Source organism: Pelodiscus sinensis, chromosome 1 (genome assembly GCF_049634645.1).
Source record: "Pelodiscus sinensis isolate JC-2024 chromosome 1, ASM4963464v1, whole genome shotgun sequence".
In the NCBI taxonomy this organism is placed as follows: Eukaryota; Metazoa; Chordata; order Testudines; family Trionychidae; genus Pelodiscus; species Pelodiscus sinensis.
The window spans coordinates 192,597,738-192,625,619 of NC_134711.1; the positions used below are offsets into that span (position 1 = coordinate 192,597,738).

General features: G+C 41.4%; 1 long non-coding RNA gene across 3 annotated transcripts in view; it reads left to right on the forward strand.

Moving 5' to 3' along the window:
• LOC106733000 (uncharacterized) overlaps nt 1-27,642 on the forward strand; it is an 80,581-nt gene extending 52,939 nt beyond the window's left edge. Inside the window, exons 1-3 of one of the 3 annotated variants that reach the window (XR_012898266.1) lie at nt 12,323-15,038; nt 15,154-15,315; nt 23,623-27,642. This is a non-coding gene — a long non-coding RNA (uncharacterized LOC106733000). Of the gene's footprint in view, nt 1-12,322; nt 15,039-15,153; nt 15,316-23,622 lie in introns of those variants that run through there. The other 2 variants (XR_012898267.1, XR_012898265.1) reach the window with 2 other exon arrangements.
• The last annotated feature ends 240 nt before the right edge of the window (nt 27,643-27,882 follow it).

Below are 27,882 nucleotides of genomic sequence, written 5' to 3' on the forward strand. Positions count from 1 at the left end.
CCCCACTTCACTGCACAGATGCCAGCATTGCACTCCATTTACCTCACCTAGCCCCATGCAATCAGCTCCCTCTCCCCCAGACCAGGAGAGGTCCATGTTGGGCTTCCTCACAGGAAGCTAGAGGTCCATGTTGGGCTTCCTCACAGGAAGCTGCAAGCAAACCCAGCTGCTGTAATCAGATCACTGTAATTAAACTTCTCCTCTCCCATACTTCACGATCCAAACTCTGCTCCTGTCCCAGTCACATACTTCCTCCCACCCTTCCTCCTCCTTATGTCCCCTTCCCTACCAGCATGTTCGTTGTCAGGAGCAGGAGTTTCTGCTGCTGAGGGAGTGCCCCTCCCCGCCCAGGAAGCTCACTGTGCGGCAGACCTAAACCTGTGCGTGGGGCTCAGTTAGCAGCTGAGTGGCCGTGCTGCCACACAGCTACAGGGAACTTATACTGTGGTACTACTTTGACCAGGAACACCAGGGTAGACAGGAAGAATGGTGAATACATGGTGAAAAAAATGGAAAATCAGTCTTTTATGCCCAATTTATCCATTCCATAGATTTATTTTCGAATTAGACAGCTACAGGTAAATAAAGTGCTGACGGCTCCCTAGGGGCTAACCCTGAAAAATTGCATCCAGCTTATTGCCCATCCTTGTGGTAGATGTTAGTCTATTTCACTACAATTCTTCCCCTTGTTTATGCCTTAGAGAGATCTATTCACTTTCAAAGCATTGAAAATAAAATCTAAAGCAACTCAGCAATACCATGCAGGAATCATACCTATCACATTGAAATGGCCAGTTGCTATGAACAAAATACAATGCCACCCCTACAGTTGTCCTTTAACACAATTGCTTTGTTTCAAATCAGTGAACTGATGTATTTTACTATTATTATTCATGAAAATTGCACATGAGGAAAGCTGTCAGTTCAGTGAGTGGGAAAGACGGTCTTCCTGACTCCCTAAGGCAGCCGTGGCCAACCTACATGAGGTTCTTCCTTTCCAGGGTGCAGCTCGCGAAGCCCTCCCCATGGCTCGTAAACCTGCCCCTGCACCCTCAAAAACAGCCCTCTCCTCTCGGCTCCCTGTGCTAACCTGGGCAGGGGAGCCATCTGGCGCGGCCATTAAAGATGGAGAATTAAAGATGGCGTCGGCCAGTGGGAGCCTGATGTAGTCAAAAATATGACCGGGGGCTCCTTTTAAAGAGGCAAAAGTTGCAGTCCTCTTTTTTTTTTTTTCCCCTCTACAACTTTGCCCTGGCTTTTTACGCTGGATCCACTGATATCTTGGCTCTTTGTCCAGAATGGGTTCGCCATCCCTGCCCTAAGGCTAAACCTTGCACATGTAAATGAGCATTGCCATTCCCAAGTCTTTAAATGTCAGTAGTTGGGATTCTGTCATTGCCGTGCTATTTCTCAGCATACAGAGGTGCACACAGCGGCTATGTCTAGACTGCATCCCTCTGCCGACAGAGGGATGCAAATCAAGCACTTCGGAAATGCAAATAAGCCCAGGATTTAAATTTCCCGAGCTTCATTTGCATACTCACGCTCGGGCGCTGTGCTGATCACGCGCCCTTTTGAAAGTGAAAGTAAAGTGTAGCCACGGCTCTGCTGACAGTGGGGAGCATTTTTGGCAGGTTTTTTTCTAGTTTTTTGAGGAGTAGAGGATCTGCTGAAAAAGCTCTCTACTGTCAGCAGAGCCGCGGCTATGCTTTTGTGATCGGCACAGTGCCTGAGCGTCAGTATGCAAATGAAGCCCGGGATATTTAAATCCCAGGCTCATTTGCACTTCCTAAGTGCTTGATTTGCATCCCTCTGTCGGCAGAGGGATGCAGTCTAGACATAGCCAGAATTATTACATGTTGTAGATTCTAAACTTTTTGTTTATACCATTAAGAACAAAATTGACTAAATTGCATGATTTGAATCCTCTGAAATTATTTTAGAAATGTTGGTATTTGGTTTTGATTAGGGATGTTAAAATGCATTTATTCAGGTAAACTTGTAACCATTCAAAATTTCAGTGGTTACATGTTTACATGCGGGAGGAAGGGAGCTTCCCGCCCACACTGGCTCCTGCATGCCAGCCCAACCACCCTGCTGCCTCTGTGTCAAAGAGGGGTGGGGGACTGATGGTGATACAGAGTCAGCAGCACAGGGGAAGGGGGCCTACATGTAACTGTGAAGGTTAATCTCTCATAGGTTAATTGTTTATATGTTTACACGGTCACATGCCTAGGTTTGATGCACTTGTTTACAATGTTGTGGTGTTTAGGATTCCACATAAACAAAATACTGACGTTATCTCTAATACTCACAGTGCTGCCACATAGTTGCGGTTTAGTTTTTGCCAAGTATTTCAGGGTATAGCCACAGACTTGGTCTGGGTAGCTTAATCAAAACAAAGTTTTTCTGTTTCTGTGATGACTTGTGGTGTTTTTTGGGTTTTGTTTTGTTTTTTACTTGGAGCATTATTTAAGTCTAGAGCTATGGGTGAGTAATAGCCTTATATTCCCAAAGTGACAAAAACCACATCAAAAATCAGATCTGCATGCATCTTGTTAGTTATAAACAACCAATAATGTGATTTGCCATTGTACAAGACACATGGAAAAGCTTGAATCTGCCTTCAGAAATATCAACAGGCACATATAAGATTCACTGTGCAAACTAGAGGAGGTGTTGACTTGAATTTGTGTTGTTTACATTATCATTATTCTTTTCCTCTCTTTCACCTATTTGGATTTAATGTTGAGGTAGAGAAGGCTTTTGACACGAGTTAGTTTTGTGAACCTCATTAACCACGCAAGTCAAATGCATTCTCCATTCATTTCAGATAAAGGGTAACGGGGTATAAAACATATCTTTTGACTACTCTCCTGGAACATGCGTAAAATAAAAGTTCAAAATAACAAGTTTCGCAACCGCTAAATTGTATGGAAAAGGGAAAGTGGTGGTGTTTATACAGCAAATATTGTGTTCTTGAATTTTGAAATAGATTTCTGTATTAAATTATTGAATGTAATGAATTGTGTTGAGTTCAGTTATGGATTTCACTCTCTCCTTCCCCCTCCCCCAATTTCCTATCAAATAATGGGAGAAAATAGATGTATAATGATTATGGGAAAACACTGCATTTATATAGATTTTGCTTATGTCTATGTGATTTGTGCTCCCTTTTCAGAACAATCTTTTCTAGGTGTCTGCATTTGATGGTGGAATGTCTCATTGCTTTTTTCTTGAAGTATTTCAGGAATAGTAAAAATTAAAGCATATGTGATTGTAAGAAACTGGAATACAATTTCAGTGTTGTCTGGCATGAGGTACATAAAGTGCTGAGGTAAATACCATAGTTATTGGTAACATAGGGCCCGATACAAAGCCCATGGAGTCAATAGGAACCTTTCAGTTAATTTCAACAGTCTTTGGATTAAACCATAAGGATTTGGTAAGCAGATGAAGCCATTTTTATTTATTTAACTCAAATACGGCATTGTGCTTTAAACCTGTTTTTATTGATAAAGAATGGTGTTGGCTTTAATCGCAGGATCTTCAGATTTGAATGAAAAGTACTGTTTATACTTGGCACCGAGACACTTGACAGAGACAGGCAGCAGATCCTTTTTTTAACAGCCAATTTAAAGTCCAGTACCTCAAAGAGTGTAAAAGCTGTTGTGTCAGTTAACTGGAATTTGATATGTTTCTGAGTCCTGGAATGGGACTTGTACTTAAAAGCTTTCTACCTGGTGGGTAGAATGCTACTGTTCTCAGATATATCAGCACACATTGACTGGGCTCCTGAAACCATTATGTATATTCAGGAAGTACTATTTTTATTTGTCTAAAACCTGCAACAATGGGAACTGCTTTCCATACTGATCTTTTTTGCAGGGGGGTGGTGGGGAGGCTAGGCTTTCATTTACTCTAACAAAAAGTATCTGTTCTGTGTGGAGCTACCATTCCTAATGATATCTGAGATGTGGTTGACAATATTAGTCAGAAGGTTAAAAGTTATGGAATAATTTAATTGGAGACCTAAACAATGCCGTGGTAATATAAATGCAACAACGTGAAAAATACAAATCTTTGTTGAACTGCAGAGGTGATAAAGATGCTGATTTACCCCTGAATTAGAGACCTGAAAAGTCGTCTTTGGATGCAGTTTAGATATTTACACATACCTACTAATGAAAATGGTCTCTTGCCTTGCTGATAAAAGTTATTGTTAGAAATACAGTGTTTTCCCCCAATTTTGGTGGGGGCATAGCCTCCCTCAAATGAGTGTTTTGTTTGTGCCCTGGCTTAAAGAAACTTCTTTTGGCAATGAAAATGTCAGGTAGAGCTCTGACACTAAACTTTTTGTGTATGTGTGGAAAGTTAAGAAGTTTGTGCTCAGATAACTCTGTCCGGACTCCGGAGTCCTCTGGCTTCCTTGAGTTCCTGGTAAAGAACTGATACTGCATTAGACTCATTGCTTGCTTATCTACTGCTGATGCATCATAGTCATGTATGCATGCTGATTCTTTTAGCAGCCTTTGATAATATTGACCATAGAGTGATGGTACGCTTCCCTCCGATCCTTCTGGGAGGGTGGCTGGAGAGTGCTTCCATTAAATATTTTTTTGAGAAATTCCAGAAGGTGGAGTGTATTGACTGTGTATCAGCTGCAGGTATTCTATTGTCGTGCTGTTCTGTGTTCTTTTGTCAACCTTCCATGTATTGTGTATGTGAGATGTGAGGCATTTTTGGCTATACCTGGATGATGCATCTTAATAAATCTTTCACCAAACCTAGATAATGGTTTCCCTACCCATAGAAATAATTAGCTTCTGCTGGGAGTGAGCTAGTAAAACTTCAAATTGCCACAGACATGCATGCATTTGTGATGCTTTAGTTTTGGTTTAGCTGAACCATATTTGAATGGTTACTTTTGAAGGCCAGTTTCTCAGCTGATGTATATTGGTTTAAATAAACTTTAACAGAACTATGCCAGTTTAGTACCAAGTAAGCACTTCTACCAAGTATGGTGTCTATTTTAGGAAGTGTGTGTGTGTAACTCCACTCTAGGCTGCACTAGCTCCCTGTTAGTTTACAAATGAAATTTAGGGTACTAAATTTTGATCCCAGTGTAGTTTGGGTGTTGGCTATCTGACATACCCTCCTTTTCTCAACATCCCATCACATCACCTGAAGTTACTTGAAACAGCAGTACTGTTTGATTGAAAGCTCTGATATAAATGTCTATCTGGGATTGGGCTTCTGTTTTACAGGGCCCTAGACTCTGGAATTTGCCCCCTCTCTTAGCTAATTAGCCTGCTAAACTCAAAAGCACACTTTTTGTACAGTTTTTGCCTGGGCACATGGGAGAGAATGTTTGTAGAAAAGTATATAGAATTGTTTGAAGGAAGGGAGTCAGTTTAGATTGACTGTGGTATCTTCCCTTAGAACTTGTTTACTAAGCACAGTTTTATAAACTGTCAATAAACGTGCAGAGAAGATGTATTAACACTGTGAAATGTTTTGCCTAGAGCAGTGATACTCAGACTGAGGCTTAAGAACCACAAGTGACTCGATAATGCTGGCCTAGCCAGACACCTTCAGTGGGCTGGATTTGTCTCACCAAGCCATCAGATTTGGCCCGAGGACATAGCAGGGAACTTCAGACAGGGTCTCCTGCTTACCCCACCCTCCACACGCCACTCAGAAAAGCAGCTGCAGGGCTGCTTGTTTTTCACAAACTAGGAGGAGCGGGGGAAAAGGGAGCGGTGCTTCATGGTGGCGCCGTTCCCCAGCACAATCCTATTGGCTGGTTTCTGGCCAAAGGAAGCTGCCTGTTTCAAGAACAGGCACCGAATGAAGCACCCCTCCCTTTTCCCCTCAGGTTCTGCAGGGGCCAGGCAGGCTTCTGCCTGAAAAACATGCTGAGCTGAGTGCTCCCCAGCCCTTTCCTCCTTCCCCCACCCCCGCCAGCCCTCTGCTCCCCCACTTCTGCTCCCTACTCCAGAAAAGCCATACTCTCTGTCCGTCTCCTGAGCTCATGCTCCCTCCCAGACCCTGCGCCCAATACCCCCTCCCAATCCCCTCCTGCCCTAGGTCACTACCAAATACCCTGCACACCAATACCCTGCCCTAGATCACAACCCCCTCCTACTTTAGGTCACAATGCAAATCCCTGCACCCCAATCCAGTGCCCCAGGTCACAACTGCCTCCTTCAACCAAACTCCCTCCCAGACCTCACCCCAATCCCTTACCCCAAGGTCCCTTCTGCACCCAACCTCTATCCCAGACCAGATTAATTCCAGATTAATATTATGGAAGAGTGTGGCCCTCGACCACTTTCCAAAATCTTGGAGAGGCCCTCCCAGCAAAAATTAATGCCCGTGTGTGTGTGTGCTTTAATGCATCTCCTGAGGTTCTCTGCAGCACATGATACTAAAATGTGGTGTGATTTTTAGTTCTTAACCAATCAGAATGGTTATGCTATGTGAGTAACCAGCACAAGTTGAACCTTCTAAATCCAGGACTCCCTGGTCCGGCAACATCCGTGGTCCAGCAGGATCATAGATGTTGCTGGACCAGAGAGCTCCAGCGCCCAGGAGTGCGAGCCAGTCTGGAGTCTAGCAGCAGGGAACCCCACCATTGGGATGGGCGAGCAGCAGGGCAGCTGCAGAGCCCCAACCCAGAGCGGCGGCAGCAGGGCAGCCAAAGAACCCCAACCTGGCGCAGCACAGTGAGACAGCGGCGAAACCCTGATAGTGCGGGGCAGCCACGGCGCCTCTTCCCCCAACAGGAGCAGAACAGCAGTGGCTGGGGAGCTCTTTTCTGGCAGAAGCGGGCCAGAGCCAAGGCCAAGCCCTGTAGCAGCAGGGCTGGAGTGGAGCCAACTATAGGGAGGGGCAGGGTCCTGGGAAGCTCGTGGCAGGGGACCTCCACTGATCTGGCAAATTCCCTCATTCAGGACTGGTCAGGTCCTGAGTGAGCCAGGCAAGGGAGGTCCAACCTGTAGTAGAACGTTTGGTCAGTCATTTTTCTGTGAGAATAATACAAACATGCAAATAGTAAATGACACAATTAATTCACTGTGGCTCTTTTGTTTTACTCCTGAACCATTGAGGTCTGAGTATCATTGGCCTAGAGTATTTCTCTCATTATAATTCAAATCTCACTGTAGTGTGTCTGAAAAGAATCAATTATAGTTCAAATAATTTATCTTTATAAAATAACAGTAACTAAAAATACCAAAATATTTCTGCTTACCTGTACAAATTGAAAATACAGCTTGGAAGACACGGAAGGATAGAGGAGAAGAGAATTTCTTATCATTTAACATTTGGGCACTGCATTAGGTTTAACAAAACTTTCTCCATATTAAAAATGTAGAGGCAAATATTTCAACATTCTAGAATACTAAAATCTCAATAAGCCATTTAAAAATAGTTTTTTACACAAGTGGAGAGATAGAAATGCATCCTAAAGTTTGGTTTAATTTCTTAGCTGTCTACTGTAAGCTAATAGTATTTTTTGAGTTTTCTGTCACAAAATCAATACTTGTCCTTTTTTAAAAAACAAACAAAAAAAGAGGTTTCACATTTTGAGCCTCATAGTATCTTTTGATACCATATATTTAAAAGTAAATAGAAATCCGTTTACCCCCAGTATCATAAGAGCTAAAATTCTAAAATGGTCTTTTAAGGACTTCATCACTCCCAAAGAAAAAAGACCAAGCCAAGGGATTATTGAACGTTTTCTGTTTTGTGTACTTCATTAAACAGATTATCTCCATTAGAATGACAAGCTGTCTGCTCTAAAGTTGTAAAACCTGTACTCCACATAGCTTCCTTTGCAAACTAGTCTTGAGTGCTCGGATCAAAATGCTAATGGCAAGATGAAATGCAGCCCTGTGTTTTCCCTTCATTGCCAGTAGTAGTACTTTTACTTCAAGTGAGGGGCAAAAGGGCATCTACCAGAATGTCAAGCATGTTCCTGTTTGTACAGGCTAACCTGTATAAGAAAAAATTAAAAGGAAGGCTGAAGATATTGAAAAGTCCAGTGCCTGTGAATTTGTTTCCTATTGATTAACATAATTTCTACATTTTATGGCAGAAACTCTGTATGAAAAGGCAGTAATTATAATTAATTTTTGGGCTATCCTACACATTTGTTGATAGCTCTGATTCATGCTATTATATTCTCTTTCTTCACCCATAGCAAAACAAACTTAATTTGATTCATACCCTCAGGGGAAAAAAACCCTTGAAATTACTCACATGGTTATGATTCAGCTTGACATGGAATCCTGTCCTCCTCTATCCTCCCCTTCTCCCACCCAAATCACCCCCACCCTTACCCACAGTATATGTATATCATTGCAGTCTGAAAACATTGTGAGTGGCACTTTAAAAACAGGGTAAAAGAAATCCTTTTCCAAAGTGCTGTATGACTTATGTCTACATGGATTTAACAAGATCTCTCCCCTGTGCCAAGTGCTATTGAGACAGTAGCAGTGTTCTGTTTGTGTGTTAAAGTAGCATGAAAAGTAATACTATATTATAGTTTGGAGATTCACCTGGTTTTAGGAGTGAGCAACTTGCAGTACTGTATAAATATTTAGCCATTTTCACATTTATAAATCTGATTTCAGAAAAGGAAGTATGGTTTATTGTAAAAGGAATCCTGTTTCATGTGAGTTAGTGATTTTAAACAAAAATACTGATGATACTATTTATATTTTTGTTAGTTTCTAAGTTGCTACAGGATTGTTGTTTTAAAAAAATAAACAATAAGAACTTGTCTATTTCACTAGGAAAAAATAGTTTTAAGATTTTTTTAAAAATTAAGTTCCAAGCCTTATTTTTGAAGGATGAAAGCTCTCCTAAGCATGAGTTTATAGCAGCATTCCCTGTTTCCTACAACATGCCCCAGATATTCTTTTCTCTAGATGATCATCACATGGTAGAACCCTATCCACAGTTGGGAATGTGACCACTAAATCCTGATCCAGGTAACCATCATATGGTTATCTGAGCACTTTCCATGTAAAATCAACTGCAGTAGTTCATATTAGTTACAATAAGAGCTGAAGGTAGAATTTAGTCAAAGCTACAGTGAAAAGAGCCTTGGTAGGTGATGCCCCAAAATTATTTAAAGTACTATTTTACGTGAATCCAGGTTCTGCTATTCATAGGTGCTGAGCTCACACTACTCTAGTTAGGATTGCCACCGGGTAATCAATTTTTGACAGGAATGCCTGGTCTAAAAAGACCCTTCCCCCTTCCCCCCCGGTTGGTTCAGGTCAGCACCACTGAGTGGGCTGTTAAAAGTCCGATTGGTGGTGTAGCAGGGCTAAGACAGGCTTCCTGCTCACCGGGCTCCACACAGTTCCCAGAAGCAGTGGCAAGCCTCTCTTCAGAGTCCTGTGGATGGGGGCAGCCAGGGAGCTCCACACCCGCCCCACCCCAAGTGCTGTCTCTGCAGCTCCCCATTGTCTGAAAACCCCGACCAATAGAGACTGGGGGGTGGCACCTGCAGATGGAGCAGCATGCAGCACAGAGCCCCCTGTGCCTCTTTGTAAGCAGAGCTGTCCCATCTATAGGACGGTTTAAGGCCCCAGGTCCTGCACTTTGTGGGCCCCTGACATGGCTGCCTCCACTGTCCTATGGATGGGACCCAGGGTGGTCTGGGGGATTATATAGGGAGCCTGCCTCAGGGCATAAGCAGGGGTCATACTCACCACCTCCTGCACTCACCTCAGCGGCAGAAGCTGGAGCAACCCAGGAACCTGCTCTGCCCTGTGCTACTGCCTACCTCCCAGCTCGCTGCCTTCCATTTCACTGTAAGCTGAGAGGAGGGTGGTGGGGCAGAGCAGAGCAACCTGCCGGGTCACTCTGACTCTCGTCACTGTGGTGAGTGCGAGGGGGGGGAGGACCCTTGCTGCCACCCCGTGCCAGTCTCCCCCTCTCCCCAGTAATACCCTGGCTCACATCACTCTGGAGAAGGGGCTTCAGGCAAGGGAAGCAGAGGGGTTGGAGGAGGGGTGAGGCTTGGAGAAGGGGTGGAGTGGGATGGAACAGAGACAGGACAGTGATGGGGGAGGTTGCCCTGGATCCCATGCCCGGGGCACTGGAGGGGGTTGTTCCAGCCCCTACAACTCCCCTGCTTGAGGTAAGTACCATCCAGACCTGTACCCCTGACCCTCCTGCTCCAGTCCTGATTCCCCTCCTGCCCTCTGAACTCCTTGGTCGCAGCCCACGCACTCACCTACACCCCAAACTCTTCATCCGGAGTCTGCACTCCCAACCACAGGCCTCACCTTCCCACATCCCCAATCCTTAGCCTTTAACCAACTCCTATACCTAAACCCCTCATTTTTGGCCTGACCCTGAAACTCCCACCCCTGCCCACTACGTCACCGTACCAGAGCCAGCCCAGTGAAAATAAGCAAGTAAGAAGAGAGGGTAGAGAGAGCAATAGGGGATGTGGGTGGAGTGATTGAGGGCAATGCCTTAGAGAAAGGGTGGAATAGGGTAAGAGTGGGGTAGGGCAAGAGTGTTCAGTTTTGTGGAAGTAGAAGGTTCTCAACCCTAACTCTAGTTGAGATTAGTAGAAGGTCAAGCCTTCTGAAAATCAAGCCCTATAGACATAGTGATAAGCTTTGGAGACTTCATACATGTTGATATGTATCACACAGCCATAGTGTATATACCTTGTACAAGTTGGAGGGAAAGGACACTTTTAGCCAAGCATTGTGGGACATCCTCATACATGGCAGTGGAGACTGAAATGCAGGCACCATAAATTTACTGTAACTAGTATGAAAGAGTGAATATCAAAGTATTTCTTTTGTAATAGCAAGGTCTACAATGCAAACATCACCCATCTGATGTTTGAAATGGCAGCATTTTTAATGACATGTACATAAAAAGAGTTAGGGTTGCCAGGTATCCGGTTTTGAACCAGACAGTCCGGTATTTGAGGTTTCTGTCCGAGAAACAAATTGAGAAAATACCAGACATATAAATGTCCAGTATTTTCTAATTAAGTAAGGTTTATTATTATCATTAGTACCAGTACATAGTTGCGTACTGCCTCAAACACTGTGTGAGCGTGTCCATCAGCCAGGCAGTACGCAACTACGCAATAGAGGGGGGGAGGCGGGGCTGGGGCAGGATGGAATCCCCGGGGCTGGACTTGCCCGTGTGCCCTGCTGGGACCGTGCGTGGGATGGGCAGCCAGGGCTGGCCTGAGCCATTTGTGCACCCCGGGCCCCAGGAGCGTGGCCCCGCCCCCAGGAACCTGGCGCATGCGTGGCCCCGCCCCGGGTGCGCGGTGCATGCATGGTGCCACCCCCACGTAGCCCGGCAGCCCCGCGTGGCGCCCCCTACAATGGGGTGCCCTGGGCAGTAGCCCAGTCAGCCCGCAGCTTGGGCTGGCTCTGCGAGCAGCACCCCAGGATCTACTTGTGCTCGGGACAGTCCTGCTCCCCCTAACTCCCTCCTGGCCAGCCCTGCTCCCCTCCTGGCCAGTCCCTCCCACCCCGATCTGAGATCAAATGTATTCGGTATTTTTTTTTTTTCCAAACTATCTGGTAACCCTAAATGGAATCACAGATTCCTCAATCACATGTGAGTTAACATGAGAGGCACAATGTGTTCCAGGTGATTCAGACTGCCAAGGACTTCTGAGTTTTAATCCAGGTTCTACAACTAACTTTCTCCCTGGCCTTGGGCAAATCACTTTGCCTCTGTTTCTTCATTTGTATAAGGAAGCTAAAATGTATATTTCAGAGAGGTGTTAGGAAGGTTAATTAGTTAATAAGCAGTTGGAGGTATAAATTAGTACTCATTTTTTGTGCTCTATGAATGATTTGTCAGATACTTCCCAAACCAACCTATTTACATTTTCTGTGTAAATATCATACATACAGCATACTATTGTGGGACATATTGGTTTTGTGCCATCTGCGTGTCACATTCTTCATCCTTGAAAAACATTAAAAATAAAGATTTGTTATTTAGTTTCTTATGAGCTTTACATAAAATATTTTGCTATGAAACATATTTATAGAAAGAGTCTCGTAATAAATATTGATGGGGAGGCAGAGAAGTAGTCAAGTTGTTTTATTCATTTCTTCAGATAAATCTGTTACTCTAGATCTCTTCTGAAAACTAATAAAAATGTAAGTCTGGGATGGGGCAACAGATTTCTAAAAACCTGCCTTGTTTCTAAAATTTGTTGTCTTGTAGTGTTACGCACTTGGCTTTAAAGAAGACAGAGGCATGTGTGAGCATATGTATGAGGAAGCTTAAGTTTTTCAATAAGGTAACCTGGTAATACCTTGTTCTACTTAATATTTTCCTGGATGAAGCTCACTGTAGGATGTGGGCCATAATATAGATTATACTGGTAGTTTTGCAACTTGAATTAAATAAATGTGAAATAGGTTTTCCTCCTCCCATCCCCCCCCCCCCCCCAAAATGGCAGTCTGTGAAAGATCACAGATAATTGTGAGAAAATTTCAAAGGGACAGAATATACAGTATATAGTGGTTTTATTGCCATGTATGTCCCAGAATATTAGAAAGACAAGATGAGTGACATAGTATCTTTTGTTGGACCAAATTCTGTTGGTGAGAGAGACAAGCTTTCAAGCCATAGAGCTCTGTGTGCACAAAAGCTTGTCCCTCTCACCAACAGAAGTTGGTCCAATAAAAGGTATTCCTTCACACACGCACCCCTTGAAAATAAAGTATTATTCACTGTATACTGCAAATCTTATTAGGAATTTAAAAACATTAGGTCTTCAAAAACATTAGGTGTCATTCTGTTCTCCAGATGCTTCATTGCTAGGCTACGTCTATAATGCAGGCTTTTTGTGCAAGAATGGCTGTTCTTCTGAAAAACTTGCAGAGCGCCTACACTGCACTTGTGTTCTTGCACAAGTAAATTTACAGTAAAGCATCAGAAGAGAGGGTTTCCTGTGCAAGAGTTATTCCTCTCCCCACGAGGAATAAGCCCTCTTGTGCAAGAAGGCAGTGTGGATGGGCAACAGGAGTTTCTTGCGCAAGAAACCCCTATGGCTAAAATGGCCATCAGAGCTTTTTTGCGCAAGAGAGCGTCCACACTGCCATGGACGCTCTTGCGCACAAGCACATGGTAGTGTGGATGCACTTTTGTTCAAGAACTCTTGCGCAAAACAGTTCTTGTGCAAGAAGCCTGCACTGTAGACGTAGCCCTAGTGTTGGGGAAGGTGAGGGGGTTAATAGAAAAATTTTCTAAGATAGAATTTTGGTATTTGAGGATTTAGTATTTTGCTGGAAATATACCAAGCAGCTTTTAACATTGGATTAACTGTCCCCTGTCGAAATATGTTTTAGTACTCAACTGTAATGCCTACCCAAATAGATAGCTAAATGTGGCTTGATGTCTACCTAATAAATGCAGCTCATAGGTAGAGGAGTTAGTGCAGTGTTTCATTCTGGAAAAAACCTTAAGTTAACTTTCTAAAGGATGTAGTAGATTTAAAAAATAATTAATGATATCCCCAGTGTCTTGTAATTATGGGTTTACATCGAGGCAAACTCTCTTTTAAAAACTTACGTTGTCCTAAGTCTGGGCAGCAGTTCCTGACAGATGCTGTTGACATACTGATGTTTTCTGTTCTAGAACATCCTCTCTTTTTCCATCGTGAAGGAAAGCTCTTTTAGATACCCAGAGTATGCCTTAGTCCTACCATGAGTCTCAGGCTCTGAATCATGTCTACAATAAATCTACTCCCCACAGCTAAAGAGGCTTGTTGTTCTTTAGAACTTGGGAGGGGGAAGGGTGGGTGAGGCAGTTTGAGTCATCTTGGTTTATACTGGCGTACATTTCTTACCCATAAATTGGGATTGGCAAAAATTAACAGTGGCAAGAAGCCTTGCATTTGTCCCATTTTTGCATCTAACAGCACTTACTGCAGCCATAAACATTCATAGCCATGTGTGGGGGGCAAAGTGAAAATGAAATGTGGTACAATTCTAAGTGTTAATAGACAAACACTGATTCTTTTCAAACATGTGTTGTCCTGTGCATTTTTAAAGAGTTGTAGATAGCTGTGATCCCCAGTATCTTTCAGGTTGCCAAGTAGATGTGTTGATTTCTTACAAACTATTTCTGTTTTTCTGGAATAAATCCTTAAAATCATAATATATGAAGAATTACTTGGTAGTGTCTACCTATAAGTTGTATGAATAATAGATATGGATAGCAATTGTATTGCATACAGACAGGAGAAGTAGAGCTGCTTGTCACTGATTGTTTATTTACATATTTAAATCACTCTGTATTTTTCAAGTTGCATGAGTAAACAGATACATAAATAGAAGAGGGGCTTATATGTTTTCCTTTGCTTTGAAAATCTCAACTTGTGTATGTGAAAGAGAGAGAAATATTTGTATTTTATGAATTATATTTAATTATAAGTTTTCTCATAATGAGCTGGGAAATGCATGTTTCTATTTTATTTTAGAAAATAGATATTAATGGGGACAGAGAATGAGTTGATGGCTATATAAAACAAATCTCAGTATGAGGATTTACTTGAATATGTGACAAACATTTCTCTTTGGATACTGTTAATTCTGAGTGTCCCTGTGAGGCGAGGGGGTTTCCTGCTGTAAAGCACTAGCACTGTTCAGCATGGGCGTTTTTCGATTTGAGCTTTCTCCCTTTTTTTTTTTTTTTAACTCAATGAGTGTCCTTTATTTAACCCCGGCAATTCATAAAGTTCTCTGCCATACAGTTGGGACTGCCCTGTCATATGACTAAGCCTATGATTGGTCAGCAGCTAATTGGCGGTTCTCTATAAGAACTCCCTGCTGTAGAGCTAACTGAAGCTTTGACTCTCTTCCACTGCTGAATTACACTTAGATTGTAACTCTGAGATTAGAGTGATTCAGCAACATGTGATAAAAGTTATCAGTGCTGTGGGCTTGGTGGAGTTGTTGATAGACAATAAAGCCTGCTGAAGCCAACTTGGATTAATGAGCGTCACCTATGAACTGGTAACTGTAACGTTGTTCAGAATGTTTAGTGTATAAGAATAATGCTGTTTAAAATCTTTGCCAGGAACGTGTATGGACTTATTATCTTTTTCATTTCTTCTTTGTTTTGTCATAGGAATGAAATGCTGATAGCTTTTTACTTTGGAGAGTTACTAAGAAAAAAATCATTCAGTCAGTCTATAACAAAGGCATTTTTAAATCTGATTTATCTAGCTGCGATGAAGAATTTTAGTTAATGGAAGCTGCTGCAGTCTGTCCCAAGGATTATTCAGAATGGGTAAGTGTGAAATGACATTGCCTACTAATGGACATCATCTGGTCCATGTTATAAAATTGTTTGAAGATTCTTAGTAGTGTAACTAAGACAACTTAGAAAAACACAAACCTGGTTATTCAGTCTAGTTAAACATAAATTTTAAAATGACGTTTTTGGGGTTGGAAGGAATGTTTAACTCTTAGTTTACTAAACTTTTTTAGGAACTACAGATAAAAGTGAATTTAATGCACGTTGTCGTGATGTACCTTTTAGATAGTTTTAACAATTAAATATTTGGCTCTTAATAAAAGGGGTGTAAAAACTTCTTTAACATAGTATTTAGTAATTGTAGAACTTGATGTCTCAAGTAAAATGGGGAGACTACTTATCTTATGCACTGGTTGTGTATTTTTACCAGGTATTGCTGTGTCTGTAACATAAAATTTTTAAAACTCTGTAACTATTTCATTAGTCACTACTTATTAATTTGGTATGATCATAACACAAAATATGGTCTGACTGTCTAATGTAATAAATAAGTTGACATGATATTCCATGCCTGTCACTTAATCTGTTAGCTTCTCTTCCCTAATTCTGTCCTATCATTCAGAGAGAACTGAAATTTAGCCTGAGTAAATTGAATCCTATCAGTCTACTTAGTCTAGAAATAACCACAACCTATATTTGAAGAAAAAATGTTACTTGTACTTTTAAGCGTTTTTGGTATGACCTCAAATGGGGACAAAGATAAAAAGCTACTGTGGGATTTTGAGACTGTTTTCAATTCTTTTATATCTTTTTTAATGTTGTCTTTTTAAAAAGGGGTTAGATAGTAGAAGGATGACTTTTATTCTCTAAATTGTTCAAGTGCTTTTCTTTATTTCCTAATACAATGTTCGGAAGCTCTTTGAACAGTACTTTTCATAAAAATAGAACTCAAGGTTACTGTGTGACTAAATTGATTGCAAAAATGAGCAGGAAATGTCTAATAAGAGCAATAAAAATAATGGACTTTAAGATAAGAATGTCTTTTAAAGGCAGTGTTCCTAACAAATCAGGAAGAATGTGACCCAGCCCTTGCAATCAGATTCTTTTTCTTAGTTAAGGTGTGGTCAGGCAACACCTGGGAAAATGTTACTCGTTAGCCTTAAGGTGTCTATGTTTAGAGGGTCTATATTCTCTTTGAAAATCATGAGCAAGGAATGTTTCACTTATTAATCTGCTGATTAATATTCCATAATAGTCCTACAAATGCAAGAGGCTAAAATTCTGCAACGAGTACTTTTTTCCAAATAACGTGTGTTAAAATTACATAAAGCCTTTTCCATCCCCTCCCCAAAAACCCCCTATTTTAATGGATTTGTCTGTTTTTAACCTAATGCCTCTCCCTCATGCCTTTTGGTTCTGAAATACTTATATGAGCAAAGACTGTTTGACTCATTCAAATGAAAGGGAAATATCAGAAACTAAATAAACGTTCCAGTTGAATTCCCTTTAGATCATGTCTGTTACTTTTGTGTTGTCATACCATTGACTGTTTCCAATTTATTCATAAAAAGCTTGCATTTTTAAGTGTGTGATCTCTCACACAACCACATTTTACCCTGATTTTGGTAGTATATGTTTACTGTCCTTTTTTTGTTAGGTAACTAAACTAAGGAAAATATTTACAGATTCTATAAAATGAATATCCTTGAGGAGGTTGTACTGAAAATAAACTTTGTTAAATATGTCAATAACTATGTTTGTAGGTTAAATTAACCCACCGGTGCTTAGGCTCTATAGGTAGTAGATAGAAGTATCTACATACATAAAATTGTTGATTTTTTTTTAAGTTTTAAGATTCTAGTTGATACATGTAAATTATATAAACAACTAAAAGTAATTTTTCCTTGGGAGAGGGGTGTGTAGAGAATAGAGATAGGGCATTTCCTTTATTAGCATAAAGATTGTTCAGTGGCATCCAAAGAATGAAAATATTGTTTCGGTGACAACAACATTCATTGAAAATATTGGGTTTGAAAATATCACTTCAAAACTACAGACCTCCAAGGTTGTTTGTCATTAGACTTGGGGGAGGGAAGTCAGTGCTTACCTAGGATGCATGCCAAAGTGTACTACTGCTCTTCTGAATAGTATTGTCTGGAAGTGCTAGGTCAGACCAAAATCTGGGTTGTTTTCACACCATGGAAACCCCCCCACTACCATCCCCCCTCCCATGTCATAGAGTATGTGAGTAAACTCGGAATTTAGCCCCTTTTTCATGGCAACAAAAATTGCTTTTCCTACAAGTTCAGTTTGGGGGCTTGTGAGGGTGTCATTTTAAGAGCTGAAAGTTTGTGTTTGTGTTTTGTGTGTGATACTGTAAGCAGTTCAAGATACCCCTGAAAATAGACAGAGGGATAGTCATTTTAATTTATAACTTTAAAAACAATGAGCAGTCCTGTGGCACCTTAGAGACTGACAAATATATCATGTGGGTAAAACCCACTTCATCAGAGGAGTTGGAGTAGAAATTACAGAATCCAGGGGTATATAAGTAAAAGCAGTTTCCTGCTTTTGTAGGACCAGTTGTAAGCTGAATATTGTAGACTGTAGTTATGCACTTTAACGGTCAGAAGAAACCCACTATAAAATAATGGAAGAGGTTTGCCCTTGGGGGTGAGCATGCCATTGTATTTGGCTTGATTTGTTCTGAAAAGTTACTTGTCAGAGCAAGAGTTCATAATCTGAACTGGTGTCACTGCTTTGCTTGGGGATATGAGAGAGACAGAGAAACCCATTTCAAACTTAATATATAAAAAATAGTTGTCAGTCAATAAAACATGACATAGCAGCATTGAGAATATAGGTTTTTATAATTTGGCTTAAAAATAAAAAGTCAATATGATGGGGAAAATCTGTGTTAAACACATCTGAGACTTTTGCATGAAATCGCTGATGTTCTAATTGTAAGTATGGACACGTCATCCAACTAGTAAGCAGCTATTGGGAGGGACGTACAGTGGGCACCAGCTGAGGAGGGGAAACATATGATCCCATGTGACCTTCCCACGTGACTTGTTTTCACCCTCAGCTGCTGGCCCTCTGTGCTCTCCCCACCTCTCCTCCATTGCACGTTACCTGGCAGAGACAGGAAGTGCTCTGTCCTCTCACTGTACATTCTACCAGGCAGCCTCCAGCTAAGCTGCATGCTTAGGACACTGCCCAGTGCAGCACAGCAGCTGCCTGGTGGATTGCACTGCACTGCACTGGGCAGTGCCCCAGGCAGGTAGTGTGGTCGGAATCAGAAGAGGAAATGCTGTGACCCAACACCTTCCCTTCTGGTTCTGCCACTGGCTTCTTGCCCCACCCTCTCCCCCTGGCATCTTTGAGAGGGCCATGTGACCATGTATGTCCCTCTCATAATCACGCCGGCTTCTATTTATAATGCTAAAACATTTCAGGCCTAATGTTGACAACTGTCACCTACTCAGTTCCCAATGCTGACAAAAATTGACCAATGGCATAGATTTCCAACTACTTGGCTCGTTACAGTTTAGAAACGTGTTTGAAAATGTTCCCCAAAAGTGGTTATTACAGAAAATTGAGTAATAACTGGTAAGAGATAAAATTCTTTTATGGATATGAGAGAGAGAGAGAGAGCAAGAGAGAGAGAGAGCGAACGAACACAAAGTTCTTTAGTGGATGCCCCAAGTATCTGCAGGATCTCAGGAAATGATGGTCAATAGATAGATTGAGCCTGAAAGAAAAAATGGACCATGGGGTGGCAGCATTTGTAAGCGTACGCAATTATTTATATAAGTTGAGGCTAGTAAGGAACTTCTGAAAGACCTAACCAAAATTAAGAGCCTAGGCAACAAGATGTCAGAAGAAATTCAGTGTAAACAAGGTAAGGTAAAGTACATTGTAGATGGGTTCTAAGCTAACTATAACCCAAGAGATACAAGAAACAGATAAGGCTCACAGAAGAGCATTGAACGGCTGAAAAGTAAAAATTTGAGTATAATTTAAAAGAAAGGCTAATGTCAGGTGAAGTGGTAGAAATACATAGAATAATGAATGGTAAAAGGGTTACTGAGGTGTGTTTTTCATTCTCTCACAACACAAGGGACATAATACAACTACTTAAGAGCCTAGGATTAGGAGAAAACTTCTCCCATAAATGTAACTGTCCATTATGCTATTTAATAAATCAACCAGTTTCATCCACTATGAATTTGGTAGAACTTCCATAACTCAGTTTCTGGCCATAAAATGACAGCATTTAATTACCTTTGTAAAGCCTCTCTGGTTCATACACACTAGATATACATGCAGGTACTTAATACTATAACAAAGATATCACTGTTTCAGTGTTTATAATTTCCCTTTAAATGATGCTGGTCATTGACATGAGAAATTAAGCAAGTCTAGCATGAAAATGAAGTTTGGTTACTATTAATGTTGCCTTGGCAAGAGACTCGCTACTCCCATTAAGAAGCTGAACTTTTGCAATAATGGCACACATGCACACAATGAAAGAGCCTTTGGGCTCTGTCTTGAAACTGATCCACACACAGCTTTACTCAATGGGATTTGTGTGTGGATCAGTGGTGGGATTGGACCCAAAGGATTGTTTTTGGCATTCCCCAAATATTTTGAAGAAAGCAGTTTGGTTTCTAAATGTGTAAACAGTGGGTTGTATTATTAATGGTAACAAAACTAATATTTGTGTTCCAAAATCAGATAGTAAGTGCATGATGTAGCTCTTCACTTGTATTTCTATAAATTAATAATGAATAACTAAAAACTATTGGATTCAAATCTACTTCATATTATGTAAAAATTGCATCGGTCTTTTTTATGTTAACTTTATATTTAAACTCTGTATTTATGAAATCATCTACCTAATAGACTTTCCGTATATTTTTAGATATCTCTTTGCACATTGAAGTGTGCTTTGTTTAAAAGTTATAGTCTGTAGCTATTGGCCGTAAGTCTTACCTGTTTCACAATTATCATATATCAGATGTTTCATTTTTCTTTTCCTTCAGTAATACCAACTAAAAATAGGTGCATAATGCTGCACAAATATTTTGAATTATTTTTGTCATGGTGAAACATTGTATAAATTAATGCTTATTTTAAAAGCAGCATCTGGTCTAAAATTTGCTACCAGCTGTTCACCCTTAAAGAAAACTTCTCAGTCTGGATAATTTATGAATAATCGAATATTTGTATGTTAGTAATCTCCTTTTGATGACCCTATCTATCAAGCATTTTATTTAGCACTGAATATGAAAATGTCACCAAATTGTCTTGTTTCCCCCTTGAAAATAGTTGTGTTTTTTTAAACTCACATTGGCAAAAATTTCAAGGTAGAAACCAATTATAACAGAGTATATCGTGCTACTGATAATCTTCCAGGAATAATCAATATTTTCACAATACTGCAAATAGTATTTGGGGAAAGGGGTGTTTCTTCCTGATAGATGCAGGTTGATAATCTGACACTGACCTCACCACTACAATACCATAGGCAGGTATGCGCATTATATGTATATGCTCAAAAATATGCTCATAAAAGGCAGAAGCAAGACAGTCTTGCTGTTGCATAAAGGGCAAATGTCTCACCCAGCCTTCTGAAGATACCAGGGAAGAAGCAATGCTGTCAGTTGGACAATACAGATGAGGGATAGCTCATTACTCTTGGGGGAATTCCCTGCAACTGCAAACATGCAGAATTCATGTCCCTCTCACATTTCTTTGCTTCCCCTTGTAGAAAACCACAGAGAAGCTGCAAGACCCATAACTCACCCCTCCATGGTAGCCTGGGTGTGTCATTTCAGGTGTCCAGAGCAGCTAGTGGGCAGCTGAGGGAGAGGTCAGGGCTGGAGATGCCCTAGCTGTTCTTACACTGCACTGGGCTGAACTGCTAGTCTTGGTTGGTCTGGGGTGGGAGAGGAGGGTCTTTCCCTGCTAAGAGTATCCCACCCCTAGAAACTTCCCCAATTGCAGGAAGATCTGACCCCATCACTTGTCAGCCCTGAAGGAAATGAGTCTCCCCAAAGTATCACTCCCATATCCACCCAGTATCTCCCACCAAGCCTCCTGCACTTGACCTTCACTCCCCACTGAGCCTCACCCCCTGCACTTGGACCCCCACCGAGCCTCTTCCACTGCATTCATATTTCTACTCCTGCACTTGGACTCCTACCCCATTGAGCTGCAACCAGCTGTACCCAGACTTCGTCTTCAACAACCGATTCTCCCAGCACCTGGATCCTTCTGCTGAGCCCCCTGTTTCTCTACATGAGATCTCACCCTACTTCTTGAGCCCCAACCATTATCACCTGCACCCTGCTGCAAAGTCCCATTCCCCCTGCATCCAGAACCTCCAAATGAGATCCTGCGTGTTTAGATTTCTTTCCTCCACATTTGGGGTGTGTCTAGACTACAGGGTTTTGTTGACAAAAGTGGACTTTTGTCAACAAAACTGTACCTTTGTCTACACTACCGCCGAGTTCTGTCGACATAACATCGACAGAACTCGGCACTTTTGTCGACGGTGGAAAATCGCATTCTACGAGGAATAACGCCTTTTGTCAGCAGAGTTCTGTCTACAGAAGGCGTTATTGCATCTACACTGTCCTTTGTGTCTACACTCTCATGTCAACAATGCGGCTTGCTTTGTCGACAGAACTGGATGTAATCTAAACACTCTTTGTTGATAGAAGCTTTGTCAACAGTATCTGTCAACAAAGCCTGTAGTCTAGACGTACCTTAGATGTCCACTGAGCCACCCAACCCAGACTGTCTCACAAAGAACCCACTCACCCTACACCTGGATCCCTCCACACCTAGAGTCTGCTAGATTGAGCTTATCTGCCCCGCACCTGGATCAGGGGCCATGGTTGGGGATGCATGCAAGAATCTAACCCTCCCACTTGCTATTTTGGTTAGGAATGTCAATGTGTAGTCAACTATATGAAAAGCCTGGGCTTATCGGTATACAGAGGCAGTGGAGGGGAGACAGGAACTGGTTTTTAAGCTGGCTCTCCACCAGCACTGGATCCCACTGAACCACCTCACTCCCTTCCTCTCCCCCCACCCTGCTGCTGAGAGGCAGCAGTGCAGAGGGTATGGGGAACAGGTGGGAGTCAGTACACATGGGAAGCCGGCTTTTGAGCCGTCTCTCTGCTCATACTGCCTGCCCTTCTCCCTCCTCACACTGCTGCTTCTTATCAGTGTTTGTGTGGGGGGTGGGGGCAGCTTCTATCTGCAGCGAGCCTGGATAGAGGCAGCTTGGGATGCTCGCACATCCTCTGTCCTCAGGGAGCTTGGGCCCCCCGCGGACAGAGGCTGCTACTGCCCCACACAGCTGCCACTATATTAGAGGCAGCTGTATGGGAAAACATATGGGAGATGGTTTGTGTGGGAAGCTGGTTTTTAAGCTGGCTTACCTCATGGACCGGCACCCACCTGCCACCCTGATACAGAGGCAGCAGCAAGGAGTGGCAGAGGGCTCCCTGGGAGTGGGGCCAAGGGTACTCTCGCTGCCGCCCCTGCCCCCAGGAACTGTTGAATAATCGTGTAACCACTAAAATTTGGTGCAGTTACATGATTATTCAATTGCATGATATCTAACATCTCTAATTTTAGTGTGCCTGGGGCTGCGCACCCCCCCCCCCCCCTGCAGACCAGGAAGACGCGGGCGGCGGACCGAGACGCACCGCGGTCCTGCCGCCTGGGTCCTCCGCGACTTTGCTCCCAGTCTCCCTAGTCTGCTGGAGACCAGCAGACCAGGGAGACAGGGAGCAAAGACTCTGAGGACGCCGGCAGCGGGACAGCCGCAGCGCGCCTGGGCTGCCCCCCTACCGGCTTCCCCCGCGGCTTTGTAAAGTCCCCCCGCTCCCGCCCCCCCCCCCCGCGGCTTTACAAAGCCGCGGGGGAAGCCGGCAGGGGGGCAGCCCAGGCGCGCCCCTTTGCTCCGCGTCTTCCTGGTCTGCAGACCAGGGAGACGCGGAGCAGCTTTTCTTGCCGGGGAGTACACGGGCTGCGGGACCACGTGGTCCCGCAATCCGTGTTCGTAACTGCGGATCTGACGTAAGTCGGGGACTGCCTGTACTGTATTTAGTTATCAGCACTTAAATTCTGTAGTACTATGTGACTTAGAGATATTGAAAATATATCCTCTGTGATTCATTTTCCTCATCTTTAAAATGAGGAGCATTCTGCTAGACAACATTTAGAACATTGATTGGAAAATGTAGTTAATTATGGTCATACCAGTTAAACTACGCTACCAAGTCTTTTTTTTTTTTTTTTTTTTTTTTTTTTTTACAGTTTAGAAACTGCACGTCACAGAAAGCTGGAGGTCTTGTCCAAGGCAATGGTTTTGTTGGTGTTACTACAGTAACCTGGGCGAGAGAAAGTATGCTGAAATTGAACTGTTTTCTCACAAATTGCTGTTGAGCACAATGGGGCTGAAGTGAACCGTTGTGCCAGGTTCCACCTATAATCCCTACTCAACTATAGTTAATGGGACTTGTGTGAACTGATGTAAGCATCAAGCCCAAAGGCATGGGGGACTTTTACTCGGCTTTTTTTTTTAAAGGGGAATGAAGAGAGAAGAAAGCAGTTCAGTTGTTAAATGTGAAAGGTGAGGTTTTTCCTTCCCATGGTTACATTACTAATACCAATAAAACTACTTTGGAAGTTATCTTGATGGTATGACAGCCAAAATGGCCCCTTTGTGTTTCTCTTGCCACAAAAGAAAACTCTTTATGACCAGCATTCTCTCTAGACACTTTCTTGTTAGCCATAAGTCATTTGGAGAACTACTTATGTCAGAAGTTCCTTTGAAAAAGAGCTTGCCTATAATGAATGGCCTGCGTGTTTTACAGAGCAATATATTGAAACACTTAAGTGCAAGGGGACACGCCATTTTAGATGAGAAACCTATAAATGAATGAGCAATTTTGCTCCCTTTTAGTGTAAATACAAATGAAGGTTTTTAATAAGTTGAACTATGTTAAAGCTACCATAATTGTAACATGATTTATTGCAGTCTTCCTTAATCACTTTTCTTCAGACTAGGGAATCTATTTTCTGCCTTTTGAGTGGTGGGGGAAATTATTGTAACAGAGATAAGCAGCTTTATGAACTGCCTTTTGCAGAAAAACTTATATAATCTGATAGATATGACATACAAAAAAGGTACCACACACATGTTCCTCATGGCAATCTAAATAGCCTGTTCCACATTATTCATTACTTGTAACTAGTTTGCATTGTATACTTTCAGTTACTTTATGGTCTCTTGTCACTTGTTAAACATTTCAGTCTGAATTGCAACTGATTCCAAGTTAATGGTATGCAATCCTATGGTACAAAATCAGCATATGATTCTACACTGAGTGTTCACATCTACTAAAAAGTTCCTTTTTGTGGACCAGAGCACCAGGAGAGCATGCCAGGGTCACGAAACCAAATAAAAATTTATAAAGTGAATAAATAGTTTAAACAAATCAAGTAGAAAACTTTAATAGTTCCTTTTTGAAAAGGCTGGAGGACCACAATCATCAGGATGTTATGTTTTGTTATGCCAAAGATATTCTGAATTCCTATTAGGCTCAAGGGCAATGGTAGAGGAAGAGTTGGTGAATATTTGAGTGGCATGAGTACTCTTAAAAGACCGTAGTTTTGCTCCAGGATCCTGGTATTAGTTGCCTCATATAATTGTTTTTGGATCCTTCCTATGGTATATGTTCAATCCTCTACAGTGTTATTGGTACTTAAAACAGGAATGTGCATCTGATGTTTCTAGAGTGCAAATTCCTATAATTTACAGTTTCTCCTAGACTCAAGAATAACCCATCCTCTCAATTGTGATGCTTTTCAGGGAAATGATTCAGTACTCTTTAGTGGCTTAAAACAATGGATTAATGACACACCTATTTTAAATGGGATGCCTGTTTTTTGCAAGTCTATAAAAGATGTGAAGTGATATTTGGTAGTATACATTCTCTATTGTATAGAGATTCATTCACTTCATGGTATTTTCTTGCTCTATAATAGCTGCTAAATTAGTCACCATAAGAATGTGATTTGTTAAATACTTAGTTTTAAAACAATTCAGAAATGAAAGTGTCTGGCAGCATAATATATTCCTAGGAGTTTCTCTGATAATCTGAGCCACTGTTGAAATGGTAGATTTCATTCACAGTTTGCCAGTTAAATGAACTTCACCATATTTTTCCATATTAGGCATAACTACATGAGCAGAAGAGCTAAGGTCTTCTTAGCAATGGGTTTGTTGTGTCCTCAGTTCATGTATTAAATTGCTGGTTCAACATGCAAATAAAATAGTCAGAGGGGTTATGCTTTCTTTCATCCCCCATGTATTGAATAGTAGGTGCTCAGTGGAGGTAAGGAGTTGAATGTTCACATGGGCACATACATTCTGTATCAGTATAGCATAGTTACAACCTGTCTGCTCATAGAGGATCTGTGTACTTGATTGGACAGCTGACCAACATGAATGCATTTTGGCTGCCTTGTATTTCTGACCATATCTTGGGCTGTACTCTCCAGACTGATTATGCAGTGAATAGGGCACAGCAAAATGAGTCAGTTCCTGTTCTTTTGGCTGAAGCTTCATTAAGAGTTCTCAAGAAAAATTTCAGAATGTGGATGTGGTCAACATAGTCATTTTCCTGGCATCTCAAAGGAAACCCACATAAACTGTGAATGTGAACTTTGAACTATTATCCCTCCAATAACAGAAAAGGAAAAGCATTTTGTGGGAATATTCACTTGCAGCTCACCCTATGTCACAACCTGCACATTTTATATAGAAATAATTCTTAATAGCTGGTCTATATTGTATCTTTCATGATAGATATCAACTATATCCCATTTTCTCTTCCAAAAACACCAGTTTGGGGTAGAAGATGAATAAGAACAATGCTTTTCATCTGTTTCATATTCAAGCCAAAATTTTTTTGTTTTTGTTTTTAAAGGCATTTTAGATTTTTAGTTTTCATTGTAACTACTTGCTGAACTACATAGAAATCTGAAACCAGCCCATCAGTTCCACACTTAGTGTTTGTATCATCATGGCTAAATATTTTAGATGAAAATGTCACTGTCAAAACAAAAACTTTAAAATTGAGAAACTTTACAGCAAAGCGGCTTTTAATTGCAACAGATTGATTTTTAATAGGCAATGAAATAGTCAGTCATATTCCAAAGAAGTCATTTTAAATAGTAAGTGAAGATTATTTTTGAAAATCTAAACTATTGTAACATTCTTTCACTGATTTTCTTACGAAATTCATGTATTAGAGCCTGGTTACTAAGTATTTTACCATATGAATTCAGGGACCACAGATCTCCACAGTCCTAGAGAGAAGTACTGCATTTTATGTTCAACATTTGATCACTATCTTGATGTGCTGCTGTTTGTATCGCAGTAACATTCAGAAGCTCCCTTCGTGGACTAGGGACCGTACAAACATAGTACAAAAAAAAAATAAAAAATTTCTCCCTCCTGAAGAATTTACAGAAGAACAAAAAAATGACCATACTGCACCAGCTAGTTTAGTATCTGTCTTCCAGCAGTGGCCAGTACATGAGGCTTCAGAGGAAATTAACAGAACAGGGCAATTTATCAAGTGATCCATCCCCTATTTTCCAGTCAGAGGTTCAGAAAAACCACAGAAATTAGCGTAGTATACATACCCTGAGAAAAGTACTGCCTGCATCCTCCATGAACATATCTGATTCCTTTTTTTTCAGCCCCATTATACTTTTGGTATTCACAGCATCCTCTAGCAAGGAGTTCCACAGATTGACTGTTTGTTTTGTGAAAAAGTCCATTTGTTTGTTTGTTTGTTTGTTTTTGTTTGTTAGCTACTGCCTGTTAATTACCCGAATATTACATTTTATTATATCACTGATTTTTAAGTGGTTGCTACTTTAGAAAATTGTTGCTTTCTTTGCTGTGCTTTTTTCTTTTGTAGGAAGAAATGGAAGGACTAGCTATACAGAAGTTTGTAAGCTGTTTAGGTCAGGGCTGTCTAGGTGTTGGCACAGTAGGAGCCTGGTCTATGAGTGGGGTTGCTAAGCAGTATGGCAGTATAAATAATAAATCTTTCCAAATAAAAAAAGGCTGTTAATTGAGGTTTCATCAGGAAAGACTAAAAAGTCTGAATAGTGATAGAGATGTAGCCATGTTAGTCTAGTGTAGCTGAAACAAAATACAGGACTATGTAGCACTTTAAAGACTAACAAGATGGTTTATTAGATGATGAGCTTTCGTGGGCCAGACCCACTTCCTCAGATCAAATAATGGACTATTTTTGATCCATTATTAATAATGGTTGTGACTATTTCCTTCCATTATTTGATCTGAGGAAGTGGGTCTGGCCCACGAAAGCTCATCATCTAATAAACCATCTTGTTAGTCTTTAAAGTGCTACATAGTCCTGTATTTTGTTAAAAAGTCTGAGGCGTAGCTGTGTTCGTCTGTAACTTTAAAAACGAGTGATCCAGTGGCATCTTAGAGACTAACAAAAATATAAAATCATCTTTAAGTAGTTG